Genomic DNA, 26,018 nt, shown 5'->3' with positions numbered 1-26,018 from the left:
TTGTAAAAATCAGTAAAACTGGCACTACAACCAACAAATACCGCTAACATTTTTTTCTAAAATAGTACCACTAACAATTTGCCTTAGTTTTACAACAGTGAAAATTATAGACCATGATAGTCCCTACAGCTTGATAGGCATTTTCTTAGGAAAGAAGTTGGTTAATCATGTGATTACAAAACCTAGGAGAAGATCTTAGGTATGCCTTTGAGGGCATTTAAACTTACAGATGCAGTTTGAAACATTCAGCTTTCATTACCCTGAACAGGGTCATGATCTTTGAAAATGGTACTACCTGCATTTTTTTCAGCAATTCCCATCAGCTCTATACTTGCCACACCAATGGCTTAGCTGGTAACAACTAGTCATATCTATAAAACCGAAGCGTTTGTTCTACTTTCACCATTCCTCCCTCTTCCCTTTTGATCTTTCTTTGAAGTGAAGCAGGTGTCATTTTATATTCATTCCCTCTTTGCCCTTTGCTAACACTTCTGTCTGGAGGTACTGTGTACTTTCTTCAGTCTAGCTAAACTGTGCCCTCTGTAGCCATGCCTCACACTGCAAGGTGCATTGAGTCTGCTGGCAACTCATCTTTGTCCTGGAAATCTGACAGCTTAAGACATGGACTATACACAGGCTGCATTGCACGTTTATAGCACAACGCTGCACGACAGATTAGTCTCATTGCACCGGGCAGTGTCTAGCTACTCTGGTACTGAACGCCATCTGGGCACATGGGAATTCAGCTGGCATCCAGCATGACAATGCTCATATGGGAACAGTCCTCTGTCTTCTAGGTCATGATCTGTATTGTTCAGAAGACCATGGACATCTTTCCTTCCCTCCATCCCTCTGCTCTGCCATCTTGTGCACTTCAACAGAGTTATTCTCTTCAGGGGAATTCCAGTGAATCTCCCCAGTGACATCTCCTCTGTGAAATCATGTGCACACAAGGCTGCTCTTCTTTCCCTCAGCCTGCAGTTTATTATTTTCTGATTTCATATTCAACAAGAACTCTGGGACCCAAGTTTGACAGGCATTATTTAATAAAGTCAACCATTATCAAACTGAGCTGACAACAAAAGTTCATTATAATTTAAGCATACTGCCACTTACTACCATGGAATGCCCTTTCTTGATGGAGAGAGGATCATCATCTGTTTTGTAGAAGACATTTAAAAACCATAAGGGTCTTTGGTTATCAGTAAGCATCAAACAGACTTAGGTCTGAAAGAAAGTAGGTAGGTGTAGGCTAAGCAAAACCTAGCAACAGACAGCATCGTTAAGCTTAGTCTATGTTGTTATTAAACCAATGCCTGAGCCTGCATTTGAGATATCAATTTATGGCTCGAGGTGCCTTTTCTTGGAATAAAAATCAAAGTTCTGATTGTATATGGTCATTAAAAAGTTAATGTCTTTTTCTAGCTTTCTCTTCTCTTTTCTTTTCTTTTCTTTTCTTTTCTTTTCTTTTCTTTTCTTTTCTTTTCTTTTCTTTTCTTTTCTTTTCTTTTCTTTTCTTTTCTTTTCTTTTCTTTTCTTTTCTTTTCTTTTCTTTTCTTTTCTTTTCTTTTTTAAGCAAGATGAGGCATGTTGCTGTTTGTGTTGCTGTTCTTTCCAAAATCCAGTTTGGGCTCTTCAACATTCCCTATCTGGAATAGCATTATTTTATTACTGCCTACTTTATTGGAAAGAAAATTATACTGTAGGGTATGCATTTAATAGCTAGTATGCTTATTATCAAACACATCTTTTGCAGTACCTCTGCATTTCATAACCAGGAAACCCAGCATTGAAGGATCCCAGAAATCTAACTGTTCTGTGTTCTTTCACTAACATGACAGCTGTGCTTCAGTAAGGTTCCATGCTGTTACAACAGTCTGGATGACTAACAGTGCCCATATTCATCAAGCTGAAGGAACTAAGTTAGAAATATATTTACATTAAGACACCTACATAGCATGTTCAAAATCTAGACTGTTTTCTGATGACAAAGTCACCTCTGCAAGCCTATACCTGGAACTGCTTCAGTCAGCAGTGTTGCTAATTAGCTGAGTTTGGCCGACTAGCACTGAAGAAGGGAACAGAGTAATTCATTGCATATAGTGGTGCCAATGTAGAGTTGTGATGCTCAGCAATGCGACAGAAGCACACTGAAATCTAGGGCTTCAGCAGAATCACAAGGACAGAAGGATGTGAGATCCAGCAGCTCTCTGGCTTGAGCTCTTTGGTATTCAGTAGCTGTCCTTATGAAAGTGTTTTTTTTTTTTTTAATAGAGAAAGATGCTAGCACGCGAGCTTATTCGTAGTTTGGCGGAAACAGGGTTTCCAAATTGTTTAGGTGATACTGCAGACATCTTTGACTGTGCTTTCCTGATCAGATATGCATCTTCCCCTAGTACAGCAAAAGCTAGTTCACTCCCACACAGAAAGCAGCAATGTTAGCATCAAAAGATCATGATAACAACATGCTTGGAACTTAAGCCTCTGTGAGCAAAAAAACAGCTCACATGAACATGGAAATGATCGTTTTCCTGTTTGGGATTCCCCCCGGCACTTTTACTAGTGAGCAGCCAAGGGTACTTTTGCAGCTAAGGGTAGTGGTAGATAGCAAACATTTGGTGAGCAAGGACACGTCTTGCTTCCCAGAACAGGTAGGGCATCCAGCATTTCCAGCTTCCTGGTGAGTCTGAAGGTCCCCAGGAGCCGAGTTTGGCCTCCCTTTTGGCAAAAGAACTGCCATCTGGAGAACCACTCTGAGAGGTTGCTGAGAACTGCTTTTCTACCCCCAGAACAAAAAGTAGCCTGGCTTGTAACCGGGTTGTGTAGTCATTTGTTGTCACAAAGAATGATCTAGAGATATGTTGCCTCAATGACAGTGGTCAGGCTGGGCCCAAGGACAACACAAGAAGGAAGAGGAAGCGACTGTGCTAGTGGTACAATGCCCAGCTCAGCAATGTGTCCGGTAGTTTGAGCCAGCTTCTCAGATACTAAAGAACAATTTGTTTGAAGGTCATCCATTCTTTTGTGCTTAAAGCTTTTGGTGAGTGTTAGTCATTCCCAGAATCATTAAACTGTTAGAGGTTTCATGCCAAGAGATCATAATATGGTTACATTAGGCCCACAGCCAAAGGGAAAGTACAATTTTTGAAGCCTAGTTAGAGCTCTTGTATAGTTTACAACTTTCTGTGCTGTCATCCACTCTTAGAACTGACACCCACATACATAAACATATAAATTCAAAGACTGGATATTTGTTTGCAGGCTCTTCGATCAGCTTAATTAAAAAGTGATCACTACAAACTGCTTATGTTCATAACATGATTACAGAGACTGATAGATTTAGCAGCAGTATATGGTGCCTTTTCTCCTTTTCTGAAGGAATATACTCTTGACAACATTTCCAAAGAGGGATTTGAGATGAAGAAATTAGTGATCCTAAAATCATAAAAAAACACTCATATTTAAGCAGAGGCAGTTTGATAGTTTGAGGACATCTACATTTTGTACCAGAACACAATACAAAGATCCCAAGACCAGTACTGGAGCTGAAAGCAGTGCAGAAGGGTAAACAGGGCTCTGTAGGAATGGAAATAGCTGCTACTCTGGTTGTGACTGGATGTAGGGAACAGAAAGGATAGCACAGACAATGGACTTGAGTAGTAGATAGTGTGGTTAATGATCAGGAAGAGATAGGTGATTACTGTGGTAAAACTGAAAATGTGTTCCGGAGGCGAAAACTTTTTCTTCCCTTCACTTTTTGTTTCTTTCAGCTGCTTCCCCAACTTTATGACCATCATTTTTAACTGAGTATTAAGCCTGCATGCCTATCAAATAGGAAAGTCCTGCCTGTCGTGCTACTAAGAGACAGCTGGGACAAAAATGGTGTTGTCCTTGCTAAGGCAGTTTTAGAGGTAGTCAGAGAGTAGGAGTTTTTGACAACACATTCACTGAGATGGTGCTGCTTCAGGCTCTCAATCCAGCATGACTAAAATGGAAAGAAGATGGAAACAACAGAAGTGCTAGCTCTGATGCAGACTGGACTGACCTCTTGTAAGCATGAAGGGATTATGATTGCAGTTTCCAAATCTATCCTTTGCTTTTGGGAAAGGAAGTTTTGAGAAAAGAATCTATCAAGCTTTCAAATCCACTGATTACTTTATATCTTTTTTTTCTTTGTCTTTCTCCACCAGAAACATTTTCATAAAAGCACACTAATGCAAGAGCTGGGCTCCCGATTATAGGCTTTAATATTCTCCTTAGCTCCTAAAATGAAAGAAACGTCCTTTACTGTATGAGCCTCAGAGCCCACCATGTACCTTTGGTGCTCACTGGATCCAAGGCATGTATTTGGAACCATTGGATTCACATGTTTTGATAGGTAGGAAACAAAGAAAGAAGAGAAGCCAGGAATTCATCAGTCATGGAAAAAAGTAAAAGTTTAACTTTGACTCCTCCCTATAACTGATTAAAGGCTAACAAAGCAGTTTGGCTAGAAAGACTGCTTCCCTCCCAAGCCCCAAGGTAAACAAGTATTTAAGTGCTCTGGGGGAGTGGCAGGAGAAAAAAGGCAGAAAATTTATATTAGCATGGACTTACTTCAAATAGGCCTGAACAAAATCTGAGCAGCTTTACAGCTTTGAGGCATCTTGATCTTAGTTATAGATCTGAACTCTGCAGGATCAATGTTAACTAAGTTATATGTATTATTTTTCAACATAAAAAATGGTGTACTATAGCATATGCATGCATTTGTGATATAGTAAACAAGCACATAAATATGTACACACATTCATTTGATTTCTTTTGATATAGGAATTTGCCTCAACCGATGGGCTGAAGCCAAGTGCACTTCATAGAGCTACAGGTCTGAAGATGCAGAATTATTACATTCACTGCCTCCTTTACTGAATGTTACTACTGCATGACAAATATTCAAACAGCTTCTTGCTAGGAGAATGCACAAGGGGCTAAAATAGTTGTGTACATTTAGCGAAGCTGGGAAAGATTGGGAAACTATGGTCTTTTTTATTATCGTTTGATAACAAATAACGTTTCAGATTCACATTGGCCTTTATTGGCATATGAATTTGAAACTATGAGTTTGGTGGTGGAGAGAGGTGATTGAAGTGGTGTTGGGCTACCAAACTTCCATGTCCCCAAATCAGAAAAGCTCCACAGTTACAATGGTAGCATATCAGATTTCAGACCTGAGCAGTGGTACTACTGCAGGAAATAGGTTAGAAATTTTTACATTCTCTTGATCATGAGGGGCTAAGTTACAAGCTTTGAGTGATGCTGAACTAGAATGAAAGAAAAATAAGAACAGAGAAATAACTGTACTAACAGATAAATGTTATCACATTTGCCAGCACAGTCTTGATTAGCTGGATCATTAAAGAGTAACAAGAAAAAAAACTCTGGAACTTGACAAGTAATAAATCTATTTTCAGTGAAGAAAATTTTCAGTGAAGAATCTAGAAGAAATGGTGCGTGGCAATATTACCAGCTTTGTATAATATATCTTATTATCAAATCATATAGCAATGAACTGAACTGGGAGAAACTAGTAAAAAAAATGCATACTTTGAATTATAATGTTAAAAGATTCCATGCTAACAATAGATACATATAAAGCTACTGAAAGTGCACAGCCAATTACAGGCCACATAAAACCACTACAGAATGCACAAAGCCCTACAATAACTATGAATGAGATTTCCTTGGTGTAACAAATGAAGAAGGTGTCAAACACAGCCACTAGCAGCTACAATGCAGAGTACCTTCCTAAACAGAGGCTGGACAAAAAGCACAAAGAATCTTCCCCCTCAATTCTTGAGTGAATTAATGACATGAAAGTGGTGTTCAAATACTAACCATGTCTATCCATTCTGTGTAGGACACACTGCAGCTCTGATGAGAACCCAGCACCTGAGAGCCAGGCAGAGCACTGGCTGCAAGTTTCTCATATGGCAAAAGACCTCAATAAGTCCAGGCAGAAGCACAGCACAGAACAAGAAAGTATGCTTGAGAAGAGCTGAATGAATTAGGCTCACTTCCATGGGTTTTGCCCCAGATGCTGAAGGTGCCAGCCCTTTGCATATACCCTTCTGCTTTTCTTCCCAGTGTTTGCAGTGGATTTTGAGGGGTGGGGAAAAGAACAGAGAAATCAAAATGGCAGGAAGATGCAACACTGAGAATTACTAAGTTGTGGAGATCTGTTTTAACTTACAGCTACAGTAAAGTAAAAAACATAGCCAACAGGAAAGCATCACACGGAGCTGAGCATCTTGTTAAAACCCCTTGTTTCCACTAGAATTCAGTAAGTGGGCACCTGGGCTTCATTGAACTCTGAAAATCTCAGCCTTAAATTTTTGCTTTAGAAGTGTAAGGTAGAAATTTTTGAAGTTATTGAGAAAAAAAGTTAAGTGGATTTGAGAGAGAAACTCTTGAGAAATCGACACAGATTATGCTGCTTTGGTAGCAAGAGATCAAACAAGTCATTACCAGATTAAACATACTTTTCATTCCTTGAAAGCTTTTCTAAATCACATGGTTCAGGTAGTTAATTTAAAAGCTAGCATCTTTGACTTTCTCACTTTATTGTACAGACAGAAGCAATTCTAAATAAGCCTTGCCATTATGCTCTTGTAAGCTACTAGGTATCTTTTAAGTTTTGTCAGTAAAATATTATTTTTTAAATTAAAAAACAAAACAAAACACAGAACAGTCAAACATTATGGGGCATTTGGATATTTAAATAAAAATGCACACAAAACCCAAACAATTCCTTCAACCTAGTACCATGCCTACGTGAGATTTAAAATTACTTTTACTTTACAAACCATACCTGTAAATTATTACTACTTTAAAAAACAAACAAACAGAAATATTGAAACACTCTATTTATGTAAAATAGATAAAGAGAAATAAAAAAAAACAGGAAAGGAAGGTTTGTTTAGCAATGCAACATTCACTGGACAGACTGGTTTCAGGAATGAAGGCACGATCAGGTTGCTCTGTTCGGGGTTGAATGATCCCTATGGATGTTCTAAATCCAGCTTGCATGTGCTAGTCACTAATTAAACCAAACAACTGGAAGTATGGAGAGAAAGACTGCAAGAGTGGTAATGGCTATTGGTAGCAGACATGACTAAATGACAGAACAGGACACAAAAGCCTTTGGCTTTCGGTTTGTTTGGTTACCCTCCCTACTTCCAGTCATTTGGCATGAAAAAGCTAAGACGTTCTTATAAATTTATTTCTTTTCAAGTTCATTCAGTGTTCATTTTGGAGTTTTAAACTAATACAACACTTATTAAACTCCTGGAGGATGGCAAAAGCTAAGTTTGATATAATAATTGCCCTTACTTTTACACTAGCATGGCAACACCATGGAGAATCAAATTCTCAAAATTCAATTGAAAAACCAAGTGAGATATATCAGCACAATCAATAGTCCATCTTCTAAGTCTGTTACAACTGGGGTTAGTTGTTTGTACGGTTGTCACATAAAATTAGTGATGAATGCATTTAAACTGCTGACAATTGGATCCTGGGAAATCTCTTTTTCTACATACAGCGGCTGCAGTTTATATTCTAAGGAAGTAAGACAATTCAGTTTCATTTTCTTATATAATCTGTTCCAGCAATCTGTTATATCATATGTTTCACATTTCAAGTAAAGGCCCAATCACTAAAGTTTATTCACTTTTTTTTTTTTTTTCAGTGTAACTCAAGCAAGAAACACTGCTGGTAATGGCTCATAATTCTGATAAAATACACTCTGGTTAGGCTTGACATCGGCAAAAGATCAATGTACTGTACTGAATATTCACAGTATTTATTGCAGCATGACTGAAAACTTCTGTTTATTAAATGTGTTACCCTATAGGCTGATAGCTTGTTTCTCCTCATTTGTGTGTGCTTACCAGTGGGTCTGTAATAATGTATTCTCAGGAATGGGTTAATGCTTTGGAATGCTTACAGGGGTGCAAGCACTGCCACATAACAATGCTCACACACAGAAGATTAAACTCAGTAATAGGAGCTTGCAAGGAGTTCTGCTCCACAAGAGGCAGCTGAAGCCCCTGCAGGATCAGTTGAATGCATTTGACTTGCACATGTAGACTTAATTAGCTTTACATATGAGGTACTTCAATGAAGTAAAAAAAGATTATTCATGTGCATAAAATAAGGATATATGAAAATTATTAAGGGCTGCAGATTCAAGCCTTTACCCTTCTTTTCCCAACTAGGCATGTTGGTTTCTCACTACCCAATGCTTTGCACACTTCATTCACATTTAGAGATTTCAAATGTCTTGTTTTAGATTCAGCCAAGTACCACAGCAAACATATGTACCGTGGAGGTTATTCTTCAAGGACTTACGAACGTATGCAATACTTTCAAGTGAGCAATGCTTCATTTTTATACTGCTTCGATCATACAGTCACCAGACCTTAAAACAACCAGAGCTCCAGCAGAGCAAAAATCTTGTTAAGCATATAGTTAAGACCTGAGCACCTGAGAAAATCTTCATGTCCCATGCAGCTTTAAATCTATAAGAAAATAGTATGTGCAGTTCTATCTAACTCCAGTTGTCATTTCTGGAAGTTGTTCTTGGGAGTGCATGCTTCTCTTCCTTCTGTCTAATTTTGAAAACAGCTAGAGAGACATTTCTTCTGTATTACTGCGCAGTCATGGAGTAGTTGATGCTGGAGGAGTCCTTTTGAGGCCACTTCCCCCACAGGGTCAGCTACAGCAGGTTGTCCTGCACAGTGTCCAGCTAAGCTTTCAGTATCTCCACAAATGGAGACTAGAGCTTCAGATCACTAGATCCCTATTAGATAGGCAGGCACATGACACCTCTAGCTCGAGGAGACCAAATTCTTCTCTGTCCTCCATTTCCATTACTTCACTGGAGCAGAGGGAGTTCTAAGAGCTTTAAGGTAATTTCCTGCTCTGCAGGAGATTCCTGAAGTGTTGCCTGCATGCTGGGATTTGCATATTCTCTTTTGTGCTGGCCTAATTTTGTCATCATGTCTTATTTATTTTCCTAAAACTTGTGAATCTAAAGCTTTTTGCCTCCAGCCTAAAATTTCCTTGCACCAATTTTAAACTGAATCTGTAGCTCAGTTATAATGCTAATAAATATTTGAAGACAGTACATAGAGAAGGTACACTACTAGAAATTAGTCAGTGTAGCTAAAAGAATAGTTGGTATTGCAATAAAAGGACTCCTCACTGCATCTTCTACGGTATATAGATGTTCAAAGCTTTTCCTTCATTCAGAAGGAAACCAGAGAAGCTGGCAAGGGAAAGGAAAACTTACTGCTTCATCCACCAAGCTTCCCTCTAGCCCAGAAGTGTGGATAGTCCCACAGGGGATTGTTACTTCAAGCACATTTTGTGCTGCAGAATATGTGCTGGTTTATGTCCTGTTTTCACTTCTACTGCTGAATGTTCAATTCCTAAACAATAAGGCTCAGACTGTTTCTAATCTCTTGATTATGCAGGCTATGTTAAGAAGCCGTGTTCTTTTAGGTCTACAAATCATAACTGGAGGCTTCAGATGTACACAAAACACACAGATCTTCTTGATTCTGTTACTATGCACAGGGTAGTTATGTGAACCAGTAAGATTACCATTGGAGAGTTTATCAGCAAAAAAACCCCATTTGTTTCTTGATTTACCTAGAGGGAGAGATACACTTGATACATTACCTTTAGTTGAGTTCCTGGCATTTGCCTCTGTGCTGTCACTTCTAAGATATGAAAAGAATACATTTTATCGATATAGATTTGTTCACCATTTCCACTAACATTGTGTTGTTTGGGGTAGGCATTTCTAATGATACCAAATCAGTATCAACACCACATGCCAGATTATCTGGTATTCTGTATTAATTACTCTCACTATTCAATCATATATTTAATGAATTCTGTGTCTTGATAGACTAATGTTTCCTTTATTAATGTAGTTATTACTACTACTACTAATGTAATAATCGATATTCCTGTATTGTCAGCACCATAGGTGCAGTCAAGAATATGCTGAAGAATCGCTTTTTTCCTTGTACTTCATGTGAAAAAAAAACCCACAAAAAAAAAAAAAAGGAGAGTGGGAGGATAATTGCTTATTTTCAGTCAGCAGCAACTGTGTAAGGTTATGCAATTGTCAGTGAAGACCTAGTTTTATTTATTTATGCATTTATTATGGTTGATGAACCAGAACAGAAGAACCCATCTTGTCTTTCAGCACTGAAAAATAATTCAAGGTTAATACTTAAAACACTCATTATTACTATTTTATGAGATTAATAATATTTGGTGTGAAGTTAACGAAACAGATACAGTGTTTTATAATGTTTTCAAATGTGAACCAATCTCTCTTCAAAAGCAACCTGCACTTCGCCAGTTAGGATTCAAAATCCCAAGGAATGAAATCTCATTTGTCTTTTTCACTTAACCAGTCTTCTAACAGGTAAATACACAAACATAACATATAAGGCGTAATGTAAATCAGTTACCAGAATGCTTGTAATATTACTTATTAATAAGCTTGCTAATCACTTATTTCCTTGCAAGTTGTATTAACAATTGCTTGTAATTCTCCAGAATTTCAGCCACTTGGACTGAAATATTCCATGCTCAAGTCATGGATGAGATTTTTAAAAAATTAATTCATTTACTTTTTTTTTTGTGTGTGTGTGTGTGTGTGTGTGTGTGTGTGTAAAGCTCTATAAATCCTAGAAATTTACCAAGAATCAGCTTTCGGAGCTAAAAAAAATTATAATACATTACAATAGAGAGCAGTGGGCTATATATAGGAAAGCAGAATGAGATGGAAACAGCAGGAAGGGATTCCATACTGCCCCTAGGAAAAAAATAAAAAAAATGAAGTCCATTCTAAGAAGTCCATTCCAAGCTTTGCCAAGTTATAAGCTTTTGGTAGAAGCTCATAAATGCCACACAGATGCCCCTATAGCTCCTGACTGCCCTAAAATCTTTGTGTCTAACAGTGGTATAGATTGACACCCCATTGTTATGCTCAGGTTTCTTATACTTCTTAGGACTGACTGTGTGTATTCATAGTTCATGAATGGACTTCATAGGCTAGAAATCCCTAACTCAAGAGGCAAAGATGGCCACCCCTAGTGAAGCTGACCAGGGCAGCCACTGAAGTCAGGAGAAGCCTGTCAGTTTTCCCTAAACTATCAAAGACTGTTATTCCATGGGGAGAAAAAAAAAAAAAAAAAAAATCAAGAGGAGGAGGAAAAAGGTTTTCAGTTCTAAAGCAGAAGGCCAGAAAGTAATTTGAAGAGGAATCAAATGAAAATGAAAGTCAAGGAAGGATCTGCAAGAACAGATAAGCTATTTAATTGCGAGAAACAAACTAGCACTTGTTCTAGCAAGATTTGGTGGGAAACTGAAGTCTACAGACTTCCCTATTCCTTTTTTTTTTGTGTGTGTGTGTCTGTGTGTGGAAAAATCTTATTTCCATGATGCAAATGACTTTAAAATTGTGTCAGCAATCACTACATCCAGCAAGATGAATACAACCTGTATTTATCTTCTAACCCCATCCCTCCTTCTAGCTCAACAAGCTAACAAGGGGAGAACAGCAAGATAGGTTGTATAGGTTTTTATTTTCTGAATGTTACTGTCATCTCAGCAGTATGAAAGTAAATACCGGCACTGACAATTAAACACACGTCAGGTAATTCAACCCATGCTATCCCTGGCCAGTATTTTAACTGTGAAATTCGTAGCATCTTGCAGTATATTCTTATCTACTGTTTTTATTACAGTCTATTTTCTGATGACTGTCCTTCATTAGCTTCTCCACTGCAACTCACTAAAGTTACTGTAGGGCAGCCACTTCAGCTGTCTTTTCCAAATTGCTTTGAGATGAGAGCCATAGAAAGAAAGCTGCCTCTTTTTACTGTCTCCTTCCTGCTCCCTGGCAAACCCAATAAACTGAGGTGAATCTATGGAATGTCCTTCCTCAAAGGCACCCAGCTTTAACCCTAGAACTCAAGTGGAGGTGAACTGGGAGATTCCCAGGTATATGGACAGTGTAGACACAAGCAGCAATGACTTTGATGTGGCATCTTATTTACTTTGGCCCTTATTTCCCAGTGACATGCGGTATATGCGTACAAGTTCATTCTTCCTCTTCAATGTGAGGAATAGATTCCCCCCCTCACTATTCTCAATAGTAGACAGATATTGTGAGAAATTGTAATCATCACAGATGAGATTGCAGACATGCAGACTGGGAGGTTAGTTGTAGAGCACTGTAACAGGTTATCCAGAGCCTGCAGAATCACACATGGGAGATTCTAAGGACTAAACTGGACAAAACTTTCTATAACCAGTGTTGATGACAAGATGATCTCCAGAGGCTCCTGCCAATCAACATTACTGTGACTGGACTGATCTCATGGGTTGATACACTTGTTACCCATACAGCTAGACTCCTCATGCAGAAGCTACTGTTTGTTGCTTACCTCAATTCCTCCTTCCTGCCTGCGAACCTGTGGCATCTGGTCATGATGTTATGCAGAGAATCAGAGGTGAGAGAATGGTACAGCTGAGTCTTTTGGAAAAGATGTGTTTCTGCTCACTCCTCATCCTCTTTTGTAGCAGACACCCACCATCACCACAGATGTGCTAGTACAGAAGCCACAGTGCAGGCTTCCTTTCTTGAGTGACCCCCCCAACAACCATGCCTATCAGGCAAAATCCCAGACTACTTTTCAGTTACTTAAGCAGGAGGGAGGGCAAGGCACTGTGAACAGCACTATCTAGTTAAAATAGTTTGCTGCAATGTTTTTGTTCCTGGCTATGTTGAACTTCATTCTGTTATTCAGTTTGTTTAGCCATTGTTTGAATACTATTAATTGCTCTTGGCTGTACAGGACTTATGTTCTACTTCTCTATTTTTTCCTGTAGCCTCATGGCTTTATCATGCCATGTGGAGCAGCTATGTCTAGTTAATTTTAGGTTTATTCCTTAGTCTAACAGCTAGGCCCTCAGGAGTAACTTGTAAATAGGTACATGGAAAGGCATGGAGGCCACTGAGGGCTCAGGAATATAATCTGACTGGCCTACAACTGTAGAATAAACAGGATCCCTAAGGGGATAAAGATAAGAGATAGCTATGGAGACCAACTATTTAAAATTAATGGGATAATAAATAACATGAAGATAGGGGAGGGGGTTTTGGGGAACAGCAGAGATGAACTTTATTTGGGTTACGTATATTAAATGAGAAACTGGTGTTGCAAACAGACAGAAAGAAAGCAGGGTTCATTGTTTCATATAGTAGGAGAAAAATTGGATTTTTGATTGTTAAATAGCAGAACAGCTAAGAGGAGGGTACAGCCCTTTCCCCAGTAGAGCAAGTATGTTTTCATTTTTGGAGAGAAGGCCTTGCTCCAGTTAGGAAAAGTATGGAGCTCAAATCCAGTTCCAGCTAAGAACCTTGCAGAGTCAGTACTGACTGAGGGTCTTTGCCACGCAAGACAATTACCTTCAAGCAGCTGTGGTGCAGATAGCTTTGCCCACTGCTGCCCTACAGGAGGAAATTATGCTTTCAGATGAGTTAGCAGCAGGAACAGTTCTGCTGATTTGGGTGGGAACTCTTAAGCCCAAATTACTATATTTTAGCACAATCTCAGTGGCTCTAGAGATGACATCCAGACAGTGCAATCAATTGCCAGCAGAGATTACTATGATCATCTGCTTGCTAGCCGCAAAATGAGTACTAATGGGTTCACAGTATCTTTGGCATTAGATACATAAAGCATTATAATAAAGGATAGCATACAATATACAGCAGACTCTCTAAACTCCTGGGTGATAGAGAAGCAAAGAGCACACTTCTGAAGAGCCCCACGAGCAGAAGACCCAACTACTGAACAGCCGTAGTACCCACAAGACTTATTCATGTTGTAGGGAAGTTGCAAAAACTTTCAGTCATAACACTGCAAAACTCAAACCTTACTTTGCCAAGAATACACCTATGTACTCCAGATAATCTGTTGACTTAAGTCCAGCACCTCCTGCTTCCCAGCCCAAGTACAAATACTGTTCCATGAAGAGGTTGTAATCTTAAAGGCCCCAGATCTGCCCCCAGCTATACAGGATTTAGATCCAGCCTACAGCCTACATGTGAGTTCATATATGATCCCTATTTCACCGTTCTCTTTCCACTCCACCTCCTAGCAGCAACTGTGGGAAGATTTTCTTTGGGTGAACCGAAAAGTGCCCAAGGATAGCCCCCTCCAAGCACACGCTGGCAACACTGACAATAGCTCAGGCCCCAGTGAGTGCAACGTTACAGCCTTTAGAGGAGTAGCACAAGGTAGAAAAGGCTTTGCACAGACAGGGCTGGAGGGAAAGCAATAGAACAGGCATAACAGTGTCAGGAGTGAGACAGCTGAAAGCTTTAGGCTATCTACTAAGCTAAGGTACAAATAATAATTATGGAAAATGTTTTGCTCTAGAGAGTTTATGTTAATGATTCTCAGAGAAAAAGCTAGAATTTACAAGTTTGTTCCCATGAAATAAAGCATTGCACACATAAACCTATTTCATATAGTGTGACATATAATTCCCCTTAGTGACAGTCCCAAATGTTCACCCTTCACGAGATGTTAGTTTGGGCAACGACAGCATACATACTGTATACACTGATGAGCTATTATGAAAAGCTGGTTTAAAGTGATCTTATTAGTAAGATAGAATGATGGATTTATTAACAATATAGAACAATCCTGCTGAAAAAAGAGAAGCCATATCCATAGCATCAGACCCAACCCCTTAGCTTCTTCTACTTTTCCTTCCAGCACTTCTTGTGCACAACGCTTGCTGGAAGAAGACTCTGCAGCTTGTCTCTGATCTCTACTAGGACCACCATGGGCAACACCTAACAAATCAAGGGGCACTCCTCTAACACTAGCTATAGGAACACTTCTTCCTGCTAACACACAAGAGACACACAGTGACTTTCATGAAATGCTGGTGAACTCTGCTAACTTTGAAAACTCTATCCCTCTGTCTAATGTGGTTAAACAGCTCCAAAGCAGCCAAGGGTAAGTGAGACAATACAACCATGCAAGCCTTGTTTACTTTAGGTCTTTAATTTTGCATTCTAACGAAGCTTACAAAAATTGTAGTAGAGATTATGTTCCTTCTGCACACCTGTCAAAAACACTGAAAGTACTTGGCAAGTGGGTGTGCTTCCTCTCTCAGTTGCTTTGATTTAAATTACATAAGAACTTGAAAGGAAATCCAAAAGCACTTGCGACCTTCTCTGCAAAAGCCATTTTTACCTGGCTTCCTTTAACACATCTGCTAACATTTTGCTAAGCTTTCTCTAAACTATCATTATTAAGAAACCTGCTCATAACTTTCAAGTGTGTTGCTCAAATGTTTTATCCTAAAGCCCAATCACTTATCATAAAAGAAAAACAAATGAACAAAAAAAAAAAATAGTAACCCTTTCAGTCCTTCATGAAATCAGAATATATGCCTAGACAGATGGGAAGGAGAAGTGCTGGGGCTGGTTCATATCTAAAGACACAGTTGTATTTTTAAAGCAACTTCCATTTTCACAATGTTTGTTTACTTCAAGTCATTTTGTGATTTAAACAGTCTTTGTTTCATATGCTGTTAAGTACACACAGAGTTCATCCTACATCTCATCAAAGAATGACATCAAGCAGATAAAAGTGCTTTTATACACCTGAGCTGTTGCCTGGCATCCCAGTGCTGGTCATTGGTAAGTCTATTAGTGAGCTTCTATGTGATCTTGGTCAGCTTGACTGGTTATAAATACTTGCATGAGGCAGATTCATGACTGGCTCAGATATGCAAGTGGTTACTGCCCTATGTCATCCAATGACACTTTGGGTATAGCTCTGTAGCTGGTTTATTCTACTTCACGTAATTAAAAGTACACAATGTATTACAATGACACAGAGCAAGAACAAATACAAAATCCTTGCGTTCTTTTTCCATTGTTTTCAGAAAGTTTCTCCCATTGAGTAGCATGAAAAACATTCAGTACAGTTCTTCAGCCATACACACATACATAAGGCTCAACAAATCTTTCCAGCACTGTAGGTGCTGTGTGCTTTCTATAACCACAAAAAGACAAATTACTTTGATTATGTGTGGATAGTTGTATGCTGAATATCCACTGTTCATTTTGTTATAGGCTATTTAATTCATCTGCACCAAACCTGGCACTAAGTTCAAAGAAAACCTTTCACCTTACCAAGTCTGTCAAATCTTCTCAAACGATAAAAAAACACATTAAGAAGAAAAAAAGTCATGTAGTTTTCAGAAATATCTTAGAAAAAAGTATGTGTATGAGTTGACTCACAAGCTCTTTTGTTTGACCTATCAGGTTACCTGTGCTTCAGAACACTTGAAAAACAGGTTAAAAGCTTGCTAATACTGAGTCTGGTCTCTGCTTACAGAAGCATTTTGTCATACAATTATTGCTTGTGTTACTTCATTCTTCTTTCTTTCATCTTCCTCACTGCAAAGGAAAGTTTTCTCAAACTGACAGCCACGTCTGTAAGGTTGTTTTGTTTAGCCATGCCTAAGACCTTGAGATTAATTGCTTAATGCTTAGTATGGTCAAAAGCAAACCACAGAAACCTGGCAAAAGCTTTTGAGTCACTAATGCTATTTTTCCATCTATGTACTACTGCCAAGGGGCCCAAAAATTAGCACAGGTTAAAAAGAAATCATACATCAAATCTAACAGGGAAATACACTGACATTCCTGTTTGTGTAATAGATCAAAATACAGCAGCTCTACCTGAACTGAACTGATGCTTACTGTGAATAAGCAGTGCTCACCAATGGCTTTGTCCAAGGAAGACAGGCCCTGGCAGTACTGAAGAGTCTGTGAGAATCAAGTTACTAGAACTGGCAGCTCTGATCCTGTAAAACAGAAGAACTACTTCATGCACATGGAATTTTAGCTGAAAAGACAAGAAGGAAAAGCATTTCTCTAACAAAAGCTTTCAGGGTTAGACTTTTACACTGCTAAGGACAGAGAGGGGTAGCAGCATTATACAGGAACTGCATGGATTAAATAAAAATTGAAATATTTGTCTCAAATGTGGCACAAGTCTTCCGGAGAATGCAATTGATTCTCCCAGTTTTCCTAGTCCTTTCATTGCAACCAACCAAGCTGCATTTCAAGTCAGTTATAACTGTATAGTAATCCCTATCCCTCTAAATCAGGTTGCCAACCTAACAGTAATTTATTTCTTGCTTACAGCTGCTGTGTTTCATCTTATTTTCTTAGAGACTAAGCACACATTACGGAAGTTCAACAGAAGAGACACTGTTCCTATCTGGTAGTCATGCTACCAGTTTCTAACCCGCAAGACTCCAGCCAGTGTAATATTGTTCTTGGTTAGCTGAACAGCTGGCTACAACTGCATTATAAAAAGCATCCAGCTCATCCTCCACCATCACACAGTTTTTCCCTCCCCAGAAGGCTTTACATTAGGAGGAGCATGAAGCAGACAATGCTTAGATTTCCCAAGCCTGCTTCCTTTCCTACCTCAAACCGTAGATTGATTCAAGCTGATGATTTCCAGATTTGTACTTTTTCCAGCATTGTTCCTTGGCCTTTTTAGGTCACAGCACTAGTTTCACTTGCAGGGATTTTGTGTGTATGAAGATGCATTTCTGCTCTCCATATCTGCTCTCTGTAGTCTTTCCACAGCCACCCTACCATGCACTGCTTTGTTTTAAGGTGAGCATACCTCTGCATTCTCCAACGCAGAGCAGTTATCTTAAATGAAAAAGTAATACCATTCACTTCACAGAATGCATATTCCCTATAACACATATCATAGTGTGAGGTCTCATGGTGTTTGCCCAGTCTGGCAAGATACTTATTCTGTCTGATGGAGAGAAGAGTTGCTGGAGTACAGTGACCATCAACATATGCACTGGGCTCTCCTAGAGATGCCCCAGCACAGATCAAGACAGAGGCTCTCCAACAGAAGCTCCTGAGGGAAGATTTCCACTTTCCAGTCCTACTACAAGAACTGTTTCAAACAGTAACTTGACTTTAACAAATAGCTCTTCAAGAGGCTTTATTGAAATCTAAAATATTTAGCACACTGTGAGAGAACAGTAGATGTTCACTTCGGGATCAATTCCAGCTCAATTCTCTGTTAACAGTAGTGAGTCTTGAATGCAATTATTACAGAAAAAAAGCCAAAGAAAACAAATGAACAAACAAACAAAAAAACCAAACTATGCTTTTTTTTTTTTTTGACAGACAGTAGGATCACCACAATTGTCAGGTGAGCAATGAGGCAAATAAAAAACCTGATACAGGTAATGTCTGGACAGACATTAGACGGCTTCCTTGGCATGATCTGTTCCTGATCCATGCACTTTGAATCTGACTAGCAGACTTGCCTGCTTAATGAAGATCTATACATAACAACAGAAAACCTTTATGCAAATGTTGTTGTCTTTCAGGTGGCAAAGAGTAGATGACTTGGGGAAAAACAGAATAATCAGATTCTATGTTATTGTATTTCTGGGACACATCCCATAAAGTAATACAGAAAAATCCAGCACAGCTAACACACAGCTATTTTCAAATGTCTAAGGAGAATGCTGGCAGGTTCATCTGTCCACAGTCTTCTGTTTTTCCACCATGACTGACAAGATGAATGCATACTTTAAATACTGTAACTTACCTTATTTTACAGCATTAAGTTGTTCTAAGGCACATTTTTCTGTTTTTTTTTTTTCTTTCTCACAAAGGGAAATATCTATCCCAGATCCCATCTGCAGAACTTAAGAAATGGGGCAGAGGAAATCCTCCAAACTATCTTTGATTATATTTTCCCTTTTCTGTTCATTACTACAAATACTCATTTTGCTTTCTGGATCAAAGCTAAGCAGACTCACAGTGAGAAGAAAGGTGCAATGAAAATGAAGTGTGAGCCACAGTGGGTGTTACAACCTGCATAATCACCCAGTGAAACTAGACTCATGTTTTTTTTTGTTTTTTTGTTTTTTTTTTATAAGTATATAATATGTATTTTGAAAGTAGTATAAAGCTATACTATTGTTCCATCACAGTAGGAGCAATTTTATCAGAATTAGATAGAATAATTCACATATTGTTTTTAATCAAAGGCTACTTTTACTTTTCTTGATGTTTAGATCCTGCAAGAGAAGTCTGACCTTGATCTTCTGTTTACAGAACAAACTCATTGCATTAAACGTACTACAAACAGTACAGATCCCATAACAAGTCATTGGATTAACTTCTACTGGATTTCTGAAGGGAGAATTACGGTACTTGCGAACACCCACTAAAGGGATAATAACGCTAAAGAAATCAAACGACCTACACACGATGCCTCTAGCTGTTGTACAGATTTCTTGCAGTACTGTTTAAAAGCCCATTTAAAGAGTCCACTTTTTTTCCACACGTAGGGAAATGCCTGCCTTTGAGACTGTGCCAATCTAAGTTGCAGAGTTAGTCACAAACCATAATGGCTTAAAATTCGTAACAATTCCAAGATGAGAGCGATGAGAGCGCTAAGCTCATGTTCAGGCTTGGAACTGTGGCCCTGGTTCTTTTAAATCAAAGCATAACCTACAGTCTGACTCACTTCTTATGTTATGTTGTAAAACATTTTAAGAGTAGAAATGACTCTTCCTCGTATTCATTTTTCAAGAAACACTTCTTACCCCAGTTTTTAAGGGACATAACTGGGCAGCACAAGAGAGTTAGGCCAAATGACAGTGCTTAACGAGGGCAAAGCCCTAGCTTTTCATCAGGAAAAAGGTTATTTTAAATTAAATATCTTCTGCTACTGCAAATGGCAGGGTGAACTTGAAATGTGTACTCATCCCTCCCTCTGCAGGGGTCAGCATGCAGAGAAATTAAAAAAAACAGAGTTAACTCAAAGTGGTGGGAGTTGTGGTTTTTGTTGTTGTTGTTTATTTATTTATTTTTAAATGCAGACTCCAACTACTGCAGCTGTTTTAACACTAAACATTGGAAACCAAAACCAACGAAGACTTTTAAGGTCTTTTTACATTTTATTCTTGATGGAGATAAGCAATAAGTAATCTCTGTGGCAGTCAAAATTTGCAGAGATTTAGATGACTCATTTCTCTAACATAATGAATTCAGGCAAAACTGAGAAGTTTCTAAAGTTTTCAACTGACAAACATCAAGAGATAAACCCAAGAAATTGACACCAAAAACCTAAGAAATTGAAAGATAGCTCCTGCTTTGAATGTGATGATTGTTTGAGTCATGTCAGGAAACGATCAAGTTTTACTGCTTCCAAACTGCTGAAGCATAGAGGACTATCTTCTTTGATATACCTAGAATAGGTAAAGAAAACATCTGTCTTTGGTATGAAGTAGAGCAGAGGGGCTCACTGGGTTATTTACAGAAGTAGTTGCTGCTTTGGACCAGAAGAACAGATCAACAGTGCTAGTTTGCCTAAGTCATCTCCATTACAACCGTCTTTCCCAGTAAAATTACTACAGCAAACTGTAAGAGGGGAAAAAACGGTGGCACTGGAGAATAGTGCTCAGTGATAGCACAAGAGGCAATGGGAACAAATTAAAATTTGAAATTTAATCTGAATAAGAGTATAATTTTTTTCTCCCCCCCCCCCCCCCCCCCCCCCCCCCGAGCGTGGTCAAGAAATGGAACAGGTTGGAAGTTGTGGAATCTTCATCTGTGGAGATATTCAAAAGCCAGACAGACGTGATCCTTGGCAACTTGCTCTAGCTGACTTGGATTGTGCACAAAGAAAGGAACAAGATATCTTCCCTGTGCCCTCTGATTTTCTTGGGCTTAAGTGTATCTGCCTACATTGCACTTGCAAACAATCACAACAAAATCATTCTTACATGTACTAACTAGAAATATTATTGACTGTAAGTATGGTTTCAGGAAGTCTCGAGTTCATCAGACGTTTTGGAATACACATTTCCTATGGGTCTCAAGTAAAGCATGCAATCCCACTTAGATATCTGAACTTCTCTGTTAGCAGTACTGTTCCCACCCATCTACAAAAAGATAGCAAAATAAAGTCTTGACTTCCTAGTATCAAGACATGGAGAATGGAAGTGATGGGGAGAATGGGCAAAGAAACAGCGTGAACCATTACAGAGGAAGGAATAACCCATCAAGTTAGCATCTTTTCAAGAAATGCAGCCTAAAAGTGAGGACATTCACCTACACATCCTAACAGCCCACCGATATACTGCAACACTGTGTTTACACTGTCTGAAAACGGGTTCAATTGTCATAATTCATCAGATGCACAACAAAATGCAATACCTTGAATGAGGGAAAGAAAAGAGTAAAGCCCGGAATCTATTACTTCAGAACTGATTTTCCTTTCTCCTCCTGGCATAAGCATTGGGGAAAAAAAAAAATAGCTCACAGTGGTGGTTGTGCCACTTCACTATAGTAGTGGTATGTGATTATGCGAAAAAAGAGTTGTAAGCGAAGGAACAGAAACTACTAGAAATAAAGCAACCACAAAAATCACTACAGTTTTTAATGTCTCTCTTCTCCTATAACTGTTACACTCAAAATTGCAAAAACAAAATGACAGAAACAGAAATGAGATAATACCATAGCCCGTGTTGTTTCTGGAGGCGGGTTGCCTGGATATTGCCCTAGTTCTTTTTCCAGTTAGCTGATATTTTTCTGCTGTTCACACCTCTTGTCTAGTATTTGCTGATTAGAACATACAGCTGCAGTAAAAGTTTATTATTTAAGTTTCCCAAAGCTCCTCATACCATAATAGAAGAAAAATAATTAATGGGCTTTGTTCTACACAGTCATCTTTTCAGAGATGACTATATTAACATTATATGGCACACAAACAGAAGAATTTTTATATGTTCCTTATACTTATAATGTATGCTCAATAATGAACTGGTTATATCTAATTGTCTTCCACATGACTCAAAGACCAGCCCTTAAATAACACCTGCTTGTGTGCAAGAATAAGACTTCTTTAAAACACAAGCTGAAAAGGGCCCAAATCTTACAGCTGAGTACAGTTTGTATTACTGTGGGTAGTCCTATTACACCACTCATGAGGTTTGGCATTCCAGGCCCTTCCTAAACCAAGGCAAATGATGAATCAAACAAAACAGAAGAGATCCTTGTAACAGGCATAAGATTTTAACAGCAGAAAACAAATTGGGATGCTCTAACTGATCCTCACGGAGCCATGGAGCCCAGAGCCTAGCACACTTCCGAAGAGCTCAGTACAACCTCTTCCTCTGCCTTTGCTCCAAAAAGAAACTGGGGAATGCAAATATGCTTACCTGAACATCCGTGGGCTACATAGGTGCTAGCACAGGCTGGATCCCCTTTATACAGCCTGCCTTCCAGTGTTCTCCTTCCCCAGTGTTCAAGTAAAGAAGAACTATTTACGCTATTGCACTGATAAAAATCACCTCAGAGGGGCCTAAGAGCTGCCCTCATAGCTCGTAAATTATATAGCTCTACTCTGCTTGGCACAGGTTTGAACTCTTATAATTTAGGCCAAAAGACAAAACAAATTTTCTGCCTTTTCAGAGCCCTTCGGCAGTTTTGCTGCTGAACCACAGGTTCTGGTCAGGCCCCTACAGGTGTTCTTAATTAGAAGAGAATCCATGTTAGGTACTAGCCTTAAAGATATATGTCTTTTGAGCACAAACCTTCAAAACTCAGCCATATCATACCGTCATCTTCACTAAGTTATGCTTACAAAGAGCACAGATAAGACAGTGTTTAATCAGAACTACTGTTTCCCTTTGCAAGCAAAATGATCATGAAATAGCTACCCTGCAGTGTGAAAGCACTGAGTTATCTCATCCTAATATGAGTGCCTAGTTGATTCACCTTCCTGCCTTTGACTTGCTTTAACACATATATTTAAAAAGTACTTCTGTCAGCACAGATACTTCTTGTAGAATTTGATTATGTTTGGGAACAAATCAGTTGACCTCTTGTTCGTGTTTTTAAGATATGAGTGATTGACTTAAAAAGTAAAGACTTCATTGGAACACTGTAAAATTGTGCACAGAAATAAATATATAGCTGTGGCCTGGATGATCATTAATGGCATATAGCCTGTGAAGCTATATTGGAAAAACATAGAAGCATAAAGGTTGGAAAAGACTTGTTAGATCATTTAGTCCAACCGTTCACCTTCAACCAATATTGCCCACAAAACTGTGTCCCTAAGTACCATATCTATACTTTTCTTGAACAACTCCGGGGACAGTGACTCCACCACCTCCTTGGGCAGCCTGATCACTCTTTTGGAGAAGTTATTCTTAGTATCCAACCTTCATTTTGAAAGAGTTAGAGGGGAAAAAAAATAACAAAACACAAGCAATTAAGCCACACTATATCATGAACTATATAAGATCCTTTCTTAATACTGAATAAAATTTTCAAAGGCACTGCCACTGACTTACTCCAAAGGGTATTTCAGGACAAGTACCTTGTAGTTCCAAGCACTAAACTTCCAGTGCAGTTTATTAAGGAGTCTACCTTATGAAGCAATGAGCAAGCCTGAGACTATAGGGATTGGTCTTGTGAAAGATTACAAAATGCTGTCAGTGGAGTGTCTTCTTCTTCCTGAAATTATGAACTATGAATTATGAGCTCACTGTCTTCTGGATCTTCACTTACAGCCTGTGGAAGTTCTCTGCCAGGGTCTGTGAAGGTAGGACAGTGTTCTTTGAGGTTGATGCCTGAAACTAGCAACCAGTGGTTGTGCTGTCTCCAGGCTTCAGGACTTTTCATAACTCCAGAATATAAACTTTAGAAAAATCCTATGACTGAAGGGGTTACGGCAGACCTCCACTAGTGCAAAAGCAGTGCAAGGTTAGTATAAATGTCTCCAGGCCTATGCTAGTTTATTTAGGGCATCATTGTAATACCTAGAGCAGCCTAGTGTCCTGAAAATTGAGGGTTAACCCAAGGTTTCCTTTCCACAGACAACCAAGTGTTGGTCTGTGTCATATAAATTATAATTTTGAGAGGCACAAAGAAAGAAGGGATATTCACAATGCCCAGTTTGAACCTAATTTAGACATTCTTATTCTAGACTTTGTCCTGTAATCATTCCCATGATCCACCACTGTTTACAGAGAGCCTAAGAACACCTGCCTCCACATTTGCTCTTCTCCTTAGGATGTCCAAGTATGTGAATAATGTTTAGAACCAACATCTGGGCTGTGAGGAAATCTGGATCACTTACACAGCCCCTGAATACATTTCTGCAATTCCTGCAAATTCATAGATGATTCAAATGTAAAGTTCATTTATTTATAGCTAGGTCAGTAATTGTGCTAATGAACAAGGTTTATCCTCAACCACTTGCTGCAAGATGAATAAATACTCATTTACAAGATAAACTGACTTTCTTTTTGTAATCTCATAGAGGCATACAAAAAAAGTGCTGATCCTGTGCATGCTCAAGTGAAATGTTAGATGCTATGAAAGCTTAAATTACAGATAAGGTAGTTCCTCAGGAACTATAAAAGCTGAGACAGCCAGGAAACAAGACCTTACTTAATACCCATGCACTTTAATTCTCAACAATAAAAGTTAGGGAAAAAGCAAATTTATTATTAATTGCTTAACTAGTTAATTGTGCTGTTATGAATAATTTAAAGTTTTCTTTTTCCCACTGGTAAATTCTTGATAGAGAAAAATTACTTTAGACCTATTTATTTATTTATTTATAAATAATTTTGTTCATTTTTTCAGTGAGTGCTTTTACTTTGAATTGTTGTACATAACTATAAATTTAATCCTCCAGTGAGAATATCCTATATACTGGCTATGCTCATCTGACATCTTGGATCTATAGTGCAGATTTGTAAAATGGTTGCCTTGTTCTTCTTGTGTTCCCAAATGGAGAAATGACTGTTTTCTTTTGTTCTTATTCTTTTTTAAAAACTGAATAGCTTCAATATCTTCAACACATTTTGTAGCACAGTCCAGAATGTAAGAATTCTTCTTTAAATCTGCTAGTTTAAAATATCACACAAGTTCATGCATTCTCAAAAGGGCCTGATTTAAAGCTTCTTTGATTTAATAATATTAATGTCTGATAACCAGCAACTTCTCTGTCTTCTGCATCCTCTGTAAAGAGTACACTGGAAGAGTTCTAGATATAATGTGGTTCATTGCATCACAAGTTAATGCAGAGAACCATACCACAGAAATGAAACTTAACTGATGTATGAAAAAGGCAGGTGTGAACTTAAAAGCATTGTAGTCTTGTAAAAGAACTTCCATTTAACTGCAGGAGTGCAGATATGTTTACTAACCTGAACTGGGAAAGTAGATGGCTGCCTCTCCAAAGCAGAGATGGGGAATGAGAGAAAGCCCGCCCAGAACAGTTCTAGCACTGAAGTGACACAGATACCTCTGAGAGAACATGCTGTATTTGTAACTAGAATGAGGGCTCTTTTAGTTGTACATTAAAAAAATAAAAAGGAAGAAGAAGAAAAGTGTTTTTTAAGTTAGGATTTTGTCCAATAACTCCAAAGATCTCTGTTCTATTTTCAGCAGTGATACATACTATAAGGGTGCACTAGCAAAGCAGCGAATTATTTATTACCTGTGTCAAACTTCTAGCTAAAATATGTTTAGTAATGCAAGCAAAGCTGTAAAATTAATGTGCTAGTGCCACATTACCAGTATCTTTTTTCTGATGATGATGACGAAGGAAGGAACAAGAATATGAGTGAATTGCAATATGCAAGTAGAAACTGAAATAATTAACTCTGTGTAGATAAGGACAAGCAGTTTGAGAAAGGTATACAAAGGAAGAGAAATTAGAAGAAAAAGAGACCAAAAAAAGACCATCTAGTAAAGAAAGGAATTTGATGCAGATGCTAACTTACAATAAAAGCATGAAGTCTCATGAAATACATAACTATAATGCAAACGACTGCTC

At 38.5% G+C, this 26,018-nt stretch overlaps 1 protein-coding gene across 1 annotated transcript in view; it reads right to left on the bottom strand.

Moving 5' to 3' along the window:
* SLC39A10 (solute carrier family 39 member 10) overlaps nucleotides 1–22,487 on the bottom strand; it is an 87,410-nt gene extending 64,923 nt beyond the window's left edge. The window contains exon 1 of the mRNA XM_015289482.4: nucleotides 22,381–22,487. The gene's annotated coding sequence lies outside the window, so the exon portion shown is untranslated. The remainder of the gene's footprint in view (nucleotides 1–22,380) is intronic.
* Between the last annotated feature and the right edge of the window lie 3,531 nt (nucleotides 22,488–26,018).

The sequence above is a fragment of the Gallus gallus genome, chromosome 7 (genome assembly GCF_016699485.2).
Source record: "Gallus gallus isolate bGalGal1 chromosome 7, bGalGal1.mat.broiler.GRCg7b, whole genome shotgun sequence".
Classification (NCBI taxonomy): Eukaryota; Metazoa; Chordata; class Aves; order Galliformes; family Phasianidae; genus Gallus; species Gallus gallus.
This window is presented reverse-complemented; position numbering and strand designations above follow the sequence as displayed.